Source organism: Chiroxiphia lanceolata, chromosome 14 (genome assembly GCF_009829145.1).
Source record: "Chiroxiphia lanceolata isolate bChiLan1 chromosome 14, bChiLan1.pri, whole genome shotgun sequence".
Taxonomy (NCBI): Eukaryota; Metazoa; Chordata; class Aves; order Passeriformes; family Pipridae; genus Chiroxiphia; species Chiroxiphia lanceolata.
In genome coordinates this window covers 11,277,016-11,290,277 of record NC_045650.1, presented here as the reverse complement: position 1 = coordinate 11,290,277, position 13,262 = coordinate 11,277,016, and the positions used below count along the sequence as shown (strand labels likewise).

The 13,262-nt window shown below is 41.5% G+C and overlaps 1 protein-coding gene across 3 annotated transcripts in view; it reads left to right on the top strand.

Moving 5' to 3' along the window:
* The window catches only part of IL1RAPL2 (interleukin 1 receptor accessory protein like 2), a 429,226-nt gene that overhangs the window by 49,188 nt on the left and 366,776 nt on the right, over window positions 1–13,262 (top strand). For 2 of the 3 annotated variants that reach the window (XM_032702309.1, XM_032702308.1), the window contains one exon: window positions 7,948–8,070. The gene's annotated coding sequence lies outside the window, so the exon portion shown is untranslated. Of the gene's footprint in view, window positions 1–5,347; window positions 5,395–7,947; window positions 8,071–13,262 lie in introns of those variants that run through there. The other variant, XM_032702311.1, reaches the window with a different exon arrangement.

Sequence of the window (13,262 nt, the reverse complement as noted above, 5' to 3'; positions counted from 1 at the left end):
TAGATTAAGCAACATGAATCTAAAATATAATGGCTTCTGTTATGTGAGCTTAGAATAATGATGTTGAAATTAGGAAAGCTTCATCAACTTTGAATGAATAGCTGATCTCCAGTGGACAGAAAGAAAACTGATTTTAATGATTGCTTTAAACTAACATTTAGTGAAATAAATGTTTAATGCATTTGTTCTAAACCAGAATTAACTGCAGTGCCGTGTCTTCTTCATGGCTCAAGCACTGTTTCTATTCAGCTGTTTCTCTATCCTTTCTATCTCCCAAAGTCGACAGTAAGTTGGGATTTTTAAAGTTTATGATCCATTTTGAAATTGATAAATATACCCCCTACTACTGCTTTTCATGGTGTGTCTGATGGATTTGATTTCATCCTGGGAAATGCAAGTGCAAGGCCAGGAATCAGACAAATTTATAATGGGGTAATTGTGTTAAAACCATATTAAGCTCTGTTTATCCTGAAACATTACAGGAACCTGCAGCTTTGCAGTCCCCTGTGTTCCATTTCTTATTGTGTGTTAGAACCCCCCACTATTACACAATTAAAAATCTACCTGTGGTATAATTCAGGCAGGTGAAGGAGAGTGACCTGCCCAAAATTAGAAAAATAATTAGAAAGGGAAGGATCCTCAACTAACCTCGGCATTGTTGCAGCTGAAATCATTGTGGACAGCTGACCTATCTAGCAAGCAAGGTAAAACCTTTTCCCTAATCATCAAAGAAAACTGGGTGTAAGATGTGAGCTTGTGGGAACTGGAAAAATGTTCTTTCCTGCATCTTGGGAAAGTGACTAGTTCTAATACCATGTCTTTAATTTAAGACAAATTGTCAAGGTCTGACTACTGTCCTTTAATGCCTCAAGGAGCTCCTCCATCACTGTTTCTGCTCTTTTACTCTGGATGCTTTTATGTTTCCCTAAGTGTACTCTAAGGGCGAGAGTGCTTGTGGGACTGGTGCTCGTTCATAGTGAAGCTGTTTGTCTACTTTGAAGTGCTCCTTTTGACCTTGTCCTGTTCTCCTTGCTAAAAAGGTCACGTACACAGTGAGCAGAGCTGTTGCAGAGACATCTTTATGCCTATATAGCAAACATCCTGCCTTTTCCTGTGATAACAGGGCCATTTCACAGCAAACTGTCCCCAGCAGAGAAGTGCAGGCAAACTTCCAGGGGCTCTTGCCGACTCTCCAGCTTGGAGCAGGGAGGTGAGCAGGAGGCAGCCCCATGGCACAGGCCAAAGGGGCTTGTTTAGGAGGTAGTGGCTGGGAGGATGCAGAGCAGGAACTGTCTGCCAGGTGGGAGGAGAGTGATGAACTCAGGCACTGAAATGGCTTGTCCTGGCGCTGGTACATGGCTGGTGGCCGCAGAAAGCAGCAGAGGTTGTGAGGATCAGGTTGTTGTGTCCAAGTCACTTAGGTGCTTTGATTTCTATGTTATAAGTGAGATTTAGATCTTTTATTTGTTTGCTTGATGCGTCTGAAATGTTCTCTCCTTGATGCCATCACCAATATAAGCACTTTAATTTTCTGGGAATAGGCCATTTAATACCTAACATTCTCCCCAGGGACTGGATTGCAGTGATTTTGGTCAGTGAAATGCTTCATGCTTTGAAGTGATGGATACATGTGAGTGCGGGGTCTGTGCTTGTCCTCTCCATGACTGCCCAGCAGGCAGGTTGCTCCCTGGAGTACCGAGCTTTTCTATGCCTCCCTACTGCCAGCAGTGTAGTGCTCTGGTATATGATGGCCTATTTTCTGACCACGTTGCAGATGCTGTGAAGGGTTTGTTTGTAGCTTTGTGGTAAATGTTGCACAGGAATCTGTGACAGCAGGGATCAGCTCCCTTTGTAGAGGATAAAATGTAAGTGCTCTCATTATCAAACATGCACCACGCTCTGACTGAGCACAGGCTGCCTCTGCTGGGAAGTCAAAAGGCAATGAGTTTGCATTAGACAAGTAAACTTGTAGTATGAATTCTCCCTCTTTAAGATCTCTGAATCCCTCATCATGCAATCCTTTGGGCAAGGACTGTCGTACTACATGGCTATGTAGCTTATCAAAATAGAACTCTGGCTCAGCTGATGCCTCTAGAAACCAACATGAAATAAATATTAATAACATGGCAGCCTCCCTGCTTACTGTATTCCTGTTTCCAGCCTTCTTATTACTGATCATCTACAGCTGGAGAAACAGATGCAAAATCATCTTCTTTCAAATAAGGCTAGAACTGAAAGTGAGAGGGGGCAGGAAAGGGCAGCTGAAATAATTACAGGCATAAGGGGGCTTTGATTTGAGACAATATTAGGCAAGATAAAATCTACTTAATTCTCAGGGCAGACTAATAAACAGGAGTGTGATGGGAGGATGTATAATAATGAATGGCACAGGGAGGGTCAGCAAGGTTATTCCTCACTGAGTGTTTACAGTGTATGAAAGAGGTGCCCAATGAAACTCGAAGGTGACAAGCTTGAAATAGATAAATGAGTTATTTTTATGCAGTGCAAAACTTAACCTGTAAATCTCAATTCCACAAGATGCTGTGTTGTTATGAGATACACTTAAATACAAAACTGGTGAGGATTTTACATGGCACACTTATTAGATCTATTCAGTTAATTTAAAAGCAATTTAACTTTGTGTTTTAGCTAGACTTCAGAGGTGGCTGTGTTTCAGAAGCAGACAAATTCCTTCAAAAATCTTATAAAACATGAAGACTTTACCAAGAGAAACAGGGCCTAAGCAGGGTAAAGGCAGATAAGGCTTCTTGAACCATGTGTTCTGAAATGACTGTGCAGGCTCAAAAATACTGAATTCACAATTGTTTTTTAACTCTTTGAATCAGCTAGCTTGAGAAAGCAAGCTCCCTGTTTTGTTCTGATATAACAAGCATTTTACTCTTTTTATCAGAGGAGATCGTGCTTACCTAAACCTTATTCTTCAAACTTCTTTTGCAGGTCAGAAACCTCCTCATGCTGGTTGTCAGAGCCATTACCACATCTGGAGAATTTTTCCCTGGAGTGTTTGGTACTGAATTATTTCCAATCACCCAGTGTCTTTGTGCCTGAGAAGATGCAAATAATGATCCAGAGATCCTCACTGTAAACTAGCAGGTTATTTAACTTCATTCCATTAATACAATTAAAAATGAGGTGATGATGATCATTGATCACTGCACAGCTTCACAGGAATGGCTGGGCTAGTTTGTTTTCTCAGACAGGTTTTGGATGGATGCAATTAAACAGAATCCTTTCTGTTGCTGGAGGTTTCTTTTCTGATGCAGTCACTGAAATCCGTGTCTAAACCAATAAAGAACCTGGTCTTCCAGTTAATTGTGAGTGAAGAGCTCTAACTGCAATACTGGTGGAATCTGTACTTCTAAAGCTATTATAGAGCTAAATGTTGGTCAATGAGATGCCTTCAGGCCCACTGAGACCTTTGAACTGCAAGTTATTTTATCTTTTTGTAGCTTTTTATTTTCTTTTGTAAGGGGCATATACTCCCACATGTGCTTAGGAAAATGAAAGAACCAGATGAAGAGGAGGAAGGTAAAATGCCAAATATCTCAACCAATCCTGCTCAGCACCAAACATGGGCATCTACTGAATACAGAAGGCAACAGAAATAACTCAGGTGTTTGTTTTGCAATCAGCTGGTCTACACAGGGGAGCAGGAGGGGAGTTCAGTGTGCTGGCATTGTTGGCCGTTTTAATTTTCAAATGCAGCTGAACAATAGATTTTGATCATCAGTCTCACTAACATTCTTACTAAACACAAATTAAGTCATTCAAAGGACTTGGGTTTGCACCTAATTATTAAAAAGACTGAATCGAAAACCACTTTTCACTCCCAGTTTTGAACCTTTTGCTACACATGAGTCATGTCACCCAAAAAAGCCATCCCACAGGGTATTCACCTAATCCATCTGGTAGTACAAATAGTGGCAGGACTCAAAATAACAAGAAAATTGTTTACCTTTCTGAATAGGTTATGAAATTACTTTCTTGCTTCTTTAAAGCAGCTCAAACATTTACACAAACTTGTTAAGCTGCTTAGAGAGAGGATTGTTTGTCCAGGTAATGCTTCTTTCAGTAAGTTAAGCTGCAAGGAAAGCATATGCTTGACTTCATGAAATTTGGGTGATTCTGGAAAAATTGCCTCTGGGAGAAATTTAAATAAATTAATGGAGAGCTTCTGCTTTTCTTCCTTCTCTGTCTTTATTTTAAACGAGCTATTCCCTCTCTGTGCAGATGGGTCTGTGCAATACTCATAAGGACGTCATTTAATTATGTAAAGCTGCACCAGGTAAATGTTATTTACAGATGGCTGAAAAATTTTGTGTTGTACTTATTTGCCAAGAAAAACCTCCCTCATTTCACAGTTGGTGGAGAGGTGTTAGTCGTCATCAAGGTAAGCTGCAGATTGTGTACTCCTGTCTGCATCTTTTTACCCATTTTGACTGTTATCTTTCTTTGTGTTTTTAAATGGTAACCCTGCAGGCACTGTGCATATAATTGAAGTAAACAATCTGCTTGTTTATCTCTGTTTTCCATTAATTAGATATGTGCAATCTAAATTTCCTACTGCAAAACATGAGGTGACATGCTAAGGGACCAAATCTGCTTTTCCTCACCAGGCTGATCTGTCAGTGTTGGATGAGACATCTCCAGAGCAGGGGCACAGCAGTGTTTGTAGCCATCTCAGTCCGGGCTGGACAGTGAGTGGAGGGTGAACAAGCCACCCTGGAAAAGACTGTAGGAGTGATCTGAGAGGCCCCTGCCCTTGGCAGCCTTTGTGAGGGTGAGCCTTCCTGTGCTTTGTGTTTGCTGCAGGCTGGGTGTGCACGTCCACAGGACACTGTGAAGCTGCAGTGTTGTCCCTGGGCAGGGTGAAATGGTGCTCCAGGAATTTCAACCCCTGCCTGAGCCAGGCTTGCAGCAGCACTCCAGGATAGTTTTCTCTAGCCAGATTTCTTTTTTACCACTTTGCTGCTGACCCAGTGGCTCAAAACTTCACTTTTATAGATAATCAAGGCACAACCCCTCATCTGAATAGTTACTTCTGACCTATAAAGGCATAGGTAAGACTTAAAGTTACTGCTATTTGCTAAAGTGGTTCTCAGAGTCAATTTTATTCAGAAATGGCCCAGCTCTGCAGTGGTCACATGTTCAAAATGGGCTAGTGATCAGCTGTCAGGTTCAGGCAAGAACTGAAGAGCCTACCCAGAGTGAAGTTCCTGGGAAAAAAATCGAAGAGATCTTCATGTAACAGGCAAAAGCAAACTGTTTTCAGCCTGCCCACAGATGCCCACTAATGAGAAGAGAGAAGAAGGAATAGCCTCAGCTCTGGGTGTGCAGAATGACAGCTACGCGGAAAATTCCGTAAAGGAACGGGTCAGTAAAAATTAAGCTCTTATCCAAATCCTGAGGCAACTATTAAGGAAATCTTTGGAACTAGAAGAAACTTAGTGCTGTTTTTTGAGGTTCTTCTGACACTTTGGTCTGGATCCACAATGGACAAAGCTCAGCATGTGCCTACACGCTTTGTGAGCTCGGGACCTGCTGCTTTTTGCTGGAAGGGATAAATAAGTGGTTCTTTGAAGCTAATGGCCTCTTTTGCCTGTATATGTATGCCATAATCCCATTGCAATCCTGTGACAGCCTCCCTCATGTCAGACTGGCCTTGTACACACATTAAGGAGCTATCAGGTACTAGCTCTCTACCCAGCCCACACCCTTTCCCTCTTGCCTCCCCTGTGCTGCTTCAAATCATTTTTCTTTTCTTACTTGTTCCTTGCCTGCAGTGATGGGTGTGTGCCCTTTTCCTCACTGGGAATCTGGCAGTAAATCATCCATTTGCCTTTTTTTTTTTTCTTTTTACATTCTGGAGCAGCTGCTTTGATTAGTTTGAAGCAGAATAAAAGACCTATAAATGGGGAGAATCCTGAAGGTAAGTACTTTAGTGGGGACTTAATGTCAAGGTACAGCACACAGAGTAGCTTTTACAGGGACCATTTAAAAACTGTTATCTGCTGTATATTTTAAAGGCAGGACATAATTCAGACATCTGATTGACGGCCCTTGAACATTGATTTTTGCTCTATAAGTTTTATTTTTAAGAAACCTTGATTTGAGAACTTTTTGAGGACATCACATATTGCGTTCATCACCCTTCGTGGATTATTTCTGCTGCCTGAGCTGCACTAGATTTGTGGGGATAATAAGGCAGAGGAAGGAATGGCAAGCTCTGTCAGAGGAGCAGTGGAAAAGTCACTCCTGTAAATCTGAGGATTGCTTAAGAATTCTCTTCCCTTTTCACTGTAGAAAGTGTTATTTCTAATATTTTTTTTCTGGTTCTAATTACTTCAGGGAGGACATGATTCAGTGATCTCTGATCCCTGCAGAGACCACGACACAGTCTGAATCCTTCTCTTGGGAATGGGGAAATGACAGTGACCCCTAGGGAACCCTCAATAGGAAAAGCATTTGCCATTCTGAAGCACTGAGTCTAGGGATTGAACACAAAAATTTAGGAAGGGTACTAGACTTGAAATGTACTTCAGAAAGCTGTCAATCAATTATCTGTAGCTTTCAAGTCAGACTGGTGCTCTTAAATACATTCTTGAAGTAGTCTTTAAACTGGGTCTTCCTCACAGCATGTCTACTCAGATTATGGTGCTTTTATGACCCTTTTCTCAGCACTCTTCTCATCTCCCCCAAGATGCACTCTCTGTGTTTCCCTTGCTGTTTGCAGAGTTCAGTGTTTGACCAAGTCTGTTTTCACCCCTCCAGAGAAGTGTTGTTGGGTTTGTTGCATGAGGTGGGGCATTTGAGCAGCTCCTGCAACCTGAGGGCTTTTAATGAAGAACCTCTTTGGGACTCTCTAAGTATGCTGGTGACCAGAATCCTCCCCAAAAAGCATGATTTTCACTCAATTTTACACCTAATCTGCTTCCACTCCCCCTCTCATGGGGGATCTCATGAGAGATGCCGACCAGGTTTTCTCCAATCTGTGCACCACTTTTCAGTTGTTTTTATCATGTCTCCATCACCCCACCACTTCATTGCTGTTTGACTCTTCTTCATGCTGTTCCCTAGCTCAGCAAAGAGTTCTGTTGCCCTGCCCTTTTCTTGAGTCTTGGGGTGTGTCTCCCTCTCAGAAGGTTTTGGACTGTAGGGTTTACACCACAAGAGATGTTTCCTTGGATCTTATGAAGTGCTTGAGGTCAATGCTGTGATTCTTCTACTTGGGCCAAGTCTGCCTCTGATGTGCCCGCTCCAAAGCTGTGGAGCTTAAATGCCAGGTCAACTGATATGTCTGCTCTGCTTTTGCAAGTGGTGCTCTACATTGATTTCCAAATAGTGTTTTCTTTATTTTGGAAGAGGTGCCCCTGGCCTTAGGCAGTTCAGTGGAAGCTGGACACTGGAGGTTTGATGGAGATGGAGGCTGAAGACCATGAGTAGTATATGCCTGCCTGGAGATGTCTATGCACTTGTCTTCCACTTGTTTTCTATTAAGGAGTATTAATACTCAAAACATAAATTAAGCAAGTAGTTTCAGCATGCTTGCCCTGTTTCCTTTAAGACAGGGTATAACTCTAATATGTTTGATATTTCCAGGTACTAGCAATTTTACATAAGTAAGAAACCTCCAAGTCTGAAATACAGCATACAGCTCCTTACAGAAGTTCAAGCCAATTTTAGAATATTACCGTGTTATCACAAGCCAAAAGCATTGGCAATCAAATGTGGTTTTGAAGCTGTTAGCTTGGTTTGGATTTTTTTTGCTTTGATAGCACTCATGGCTTTTGAGGAGATGAACTCACCGACAGCTTGGAGGGCAGGACTGGTTCAGGCATGGTGAAAAAACCCCTAACACCACTGTTTAGTCTTTGAGTCTGAAATTAAATTATATCCCTTTATTTCCATAAATGTTTCTCTTCGCAGATGTACTGGGAAGGGAATTCAGTGAGAGGGTAATTCAGTGCCTTTGAATGCATGGACAACAGAGGATGACAAAGCCTGGAAACAAATGTCCCGAAAAGTGTTTATTACCAGGCATTAAAACAGGTAAAGCTGGAAAAAGTATTTTAGCATGTCTTTGCTTTGACTGCTACCAATATGTTAGACTCTTTTTTTTTTTTTTTTTTTTTTTTTTTTTTTTTTTTAAATCTCATCTCATTTATGGGATGTGCTCACTGATGCTTAAAGAGACCTTGGAACATTGACATCAGAATTGAATTACTGATGTGATAAATTGGAGGACCGCTTGAACAGGTCACGCTGGAGCAGCCTGCCAGGTGAGTGGGTGGATGTGCAGGTGTGTAAGTGCAGAGTACCTTTTTCTTGCCAGAAGTATTTCATGTATGTACACCTCAGGAAAACAAAGGGAGGTCTTCTCTGCCAAATACAACATTGCATAAAAGCTAGAGGATCTTCTTGGCTGCGTTTGCCCTGGAGGTGAAGTGAGGGCTTGAGAAAGGGTCCTGGCACATGAGCCTCTTTGCCGTGGCTCTGGTCTCCGAGGGATGTGCTGCAGCTCCCCCCTCCAGCCCTGCCCACCTGGAGCTTGGCATGAGCTCCCCCAGCCGGGAGCTGTGCCGCTGTGGCTCTGCACCACGGGTCATTTAACAGCCTTGGCTCCTCCACACTCCCTGGCAGCCCCGGCAGCGGCTGCAGCAGAGCCAGTGAGGACCCTTGTGCAGCCATAAGTGGGAACAACAAAATCCTCCTTTTCTGCATGGCAGGCCAGCCCAGTGCTTCTGCTTGAGTTGAAGCCCAGTTATCTTTTCAAAAAGCAAAAGAATCAGACTCAAGAATTTAACCTTGAACTTTACATTTTAGTAACGGTGCTGGTCAACTTAAGAAAGAGACACCTGTTCACAATGTCATCTGGGTATGTGGGTTTAATACACGATTTATCCATCTGTGAACAAGGGTATGAGACAACACTTAAAGTTGATCATTATTATTTTTACCACATTTCTCCCCTGCCCTGAAACTCCATTTTGTTTTCAACTGAAACAACATTTTTCTCTTCTTTTTGTCAGCTGACCTGGAAAATCCATTATTCAGCTAAGTACAAGCTACCTCAAATATGTGTAGCTTCTGTCTAGAGAAGTAATCTCTGTTTTTTGCCATCAATCTAGAGTTTCAGACTATTTGTTGTACCCTTCCCCTTATAGTTATGATTTGCTCTGTTCTGTGGCCTGAAATATGATAATCTGAGCAGGACAGAAATGCAAAACAGTCCAATTTTTACAACCAGATTTAAAATTTCTATTGTTTGCTACAAACACAATGAAGTTTAAAAAAAGTGCTGTATTAATTTATTCTTTTCTAGAAGCAAAAAAATGGAGAGGGGAAAAGGAATCCGTAACAGAAAAAACATAGAAATCAACATCGATATTTGTTGTTTTCTAGCTTTTATTTCCTTTTACTTTTTAAACTATGTTTTTCAAACCATCCACTTGCAGAAATTTGCATTTTATGAGGACAAAGTTACAAAATGTGATGAGATTGTTTTAGGTAACTTACCTCTTTTTCCTCAGCTTGTGGCATCTAAAACTAACCGTGCTTGTCATCTTCTCAGTAATTTCTCAGCACTGGAGTTAAAATATAATCTAAGTTTGCACCAAATGAGCTGTTCCAAGATGAGTTTGCCAAACTCTGTATTGCAGTGGGATTTCTGCAATTATGATTAGATACTGTCAAACAAAAATGATCTGTGGAATACAAGTGAATCCAACATTGATTAGCTTCTCTAAATCCCACAAGAGGTTGGGAGAAGCACAGCTTGCATTTAATCTTTTGTCTCGGTGTCTCTGCCAACCACAGTTGTGCTGGTAGATACAGAGCAACTGAAAGGGGATGAAGGGAGGAGAAACAAGGGGCTGATGAAGGACTTTTCTGTTACTAGGATTTCTATTTTAGGATGCTGGTGGTGCTCACCAGTGGTCTCAGAGTTACTGGGTAGATTGTATAGCTGCATCTCATCCAGAGGACAGAAATCACCAGCACAAGAGTTTGTGTGTGCTGGTTATTTTTACACCTCTCCATCCACCTGCCTTTTTTTGGCTGATTATTGGTTCTCCCACCAAAAAGTAAAATAAACAGACAAAGGCAGCATTTGTCCTAGTCTTGTCCAAGAAATTCCCAATGGGAAATGAAAGCTTATTTCCGCTACCTATTAGTGGATTTTACATTCCTGCTCCACAAACTGTTCTGCATGTGAAAAAGAGCTCTCCATTTGAGCAGTTTCTCTGACAAGCTTCATAGCTATTTGCTGGATTAAGGCAAAATTAGGATTTGTGTCTAATTTTAATTAATCCCAAACAGTGCTTCTATTTCTGCTGTTGGCCAGTCAAGAGAAACAGGTGAATAGTCAATATGTTGTATCTTTTACAAAAATATAATGACTACTGCATGAAGATGTTATCTCTGCTGTAAAGCTGTCATGTTATTCTTTGGGGAAGGAAATTCTTATTTTCCAATTCATGTACCTATGCAGAGCAGTTACTCTTTTTGTACTCTGTACATGCAAAATGCTTAATAATTTTATCTTCAGCTTTCAAGCATAAAAGTGAGAAAGTTACCCTATTCCAAACTTAACTACTTGTGTATGTTGTCGGTATCAAATAAGATTACTGCTTGGAAGATAGTGCATTTATCTTTCACTTGAAATAACCCAGGAGAATGTCAAATGCAAAATGATGTTTGAAATCTTGGCGTTTACTGCTGCTTTATACTGTGTGTGTGCAACTTCAGTCAACAGCAGAGACATTATTGTGCGAGGCCCTGCAACTGAAGGGAATTGGCACTCTATTAAAAATCCCTCTTTGCGGAGCTCAAGTGGAAATATGTTACTATGCAGCTCTGTGTTTGTCTCCTGAAAAGTGGTGATCAGAATCATGTCTGCTACCAGCCAGGCAGGATTCTCTCCTTGTCAGTTTATTCCTTCCTGTAGCTAATCCTTTATCCGGTGTTATCCGGCCATCGATGTCCTACTCGTTCCTCTCACATCAGGCACTCTTTGCTTTGGCTTTTGTCCTGTGTAAATGCTGCCCTGCCAAGTCTCTCTGTGATGAGCTCTCTTCTGTGCTCTGCTGTTGCAGCATCAGCATCTCACATCCTCGTGGATCAGCTCTTCCACCTCTCTCTGCTCCGGTGATGTGGGTGCTGCTGGCAGAGTAGCCTGCATAGAGCATGGGGCCCTGGGCAGCAGGACATGGAGTGGCTGGGGATGGTGGATGCAGCATGGGAGTGGGTGATGTTCATTGTCACTGTCACCTGGGCTGAGGGAGGCTGCGTGCTTGCGCCTGCAGGGGGGTTATCTATCAGCTTTGCATCACTGCTGGAGTTAGTTGCTGGGAAGGTCTGATGGTGTTTTCAGAGATGGACTGGTGGACATAGCTGTCAGTCTTATATCCTCTTGCTTATGTTGGTCAGCACAGGGGCTCTTTGGAGCAGGAACATACACACACTCACACACACACACAGTTTCCATGTGTGGCCATATTTCGCAGAGATCAGACCTGAATCTGTGCTGCTGTATACAAAGGACTAGACATAAAGTCAATAAGTGTGACTTCACACAGCTGTAAATTCTCTCATCCTGTCATCTTCCCATTCAGGGAAGAAAGATGTGAGAATCATGCAGATTCAGAAGCAGAGGTTCATGGAAAGACTGAGAGTCTCCTGATCCCAACATGGATGGTGGCTCCTTCTGGAAGTAGCTGTCTTAGTGGTAGGGTTTATTAGGGCAGTCTATGCCCCCACAACTACCTTATTCTTGCTGGAGGCTGCTTACTTTGTACCTCAGCTCTGCCAAGCAAGTTGCTCATGTGAAAGCTCTTTAATTTCTGCTTTTTAAAGCAGAAATTAAAGCAAACCAAACCTGTCATATTTGACATCTGTCCTTGGGAGATGAGAAAAGAACAGCTGGGAGAGCAGCCTCCGTTGGTGGCTGTCAGAAAAGGATGTTTGGCTACAATCTAATCATAACAGATATGGGTGAGTCTACACATAGATTGATTAATATTGATTAAGAAGGTGTATCTGGGAACTCTCCCAAAGCAAAACTGACAGTGGAAAACAATCTTTTTCAGTGAATTCTCTGGGATGAAGTAATTTGATTAGCAGAAAGAATGGAAAGATTTTGCAAATCAAGGATGGGAGAACTAAATGGGATTTGAGGTGATGCATTCGGTTCCCGGCTCTCCACAGACTTACAGCTTGATGTTGCCTGAGCTCACTGGTCTCTTTGGACATCCTTTCCAAGTATGTACAGGTATGACAATGGGAGTAACTTTTCTTTCTCCTATTTTTATCAGGATCAGCTGCCTTATTCTCTATTTCCTGTGTGTGTGGCTACAACACACAGTGCATCTGGGAAGTCTTAGCTAGGGTCCCTGGCCAGCTTTGCCACACATTAAAAAACAACAGCAAAAAGGTGGTCAGAAACAAAGGCCAAAGCAGATCTCATTACTTCTTTAGTGGTTCATCAGAAACTAGCCTAAGGCCTGGTGCTTGGCAGGCTGTTCCTACAATTCCTCTGAAGGTTGATCTCTTCTGCTCTGTATTCAACTCCATGAATACCACATTCCTCTTTTCATTCCTACTGAGCCTACCTAAAGACTGACAGCTGTATGGCATACTACTCTTGTCTGTGAAATGGATTATTTTCCACAATGGGCTGAGATGAGATCAGAATAAGGGAAACAAAGTTGTTTTTTAAAAAAAAAATTCAGTCAGCAGTATATTCCCCTCTTTTTTATGAATAATGTATAAATTCATATAGTGAGCCTAATAATTAACATTTTTTGACTTATTATAAAGTGCTGAAGAACGTCTAATGAATACCACATTATCTATTCATTTTAAGTTCAAGTATAATTCTGAGGTATCATTAACTACAGCTTTACCTAACTGTATATATCAGAGTCCATGGGATGTTTTATTTTAGGCTTTAAATCTTTTAATTCAGCTAAAAAGAGACTTTAGTATATGACTGGGTAAATAATGTTAAAAATAGCACTTTTACAGTGTAATCATGCCAGGAGAAATGAAAGAGTAGCTGAAGTGCAATAAGTTATAAATTGCAGAAGACATCTATGTCATCTGAAGAAGCAAGGTCTCCTGGCAACATATCCTCTCTTTCTAATTAGTTAAAAGAATTATACAGGCAGTAAAAATGGGCAAGTTTATTGATTATTTTTTTTTTTCACATTCCTGCTCTACAATAGTTTTGCTAATTTACTGTA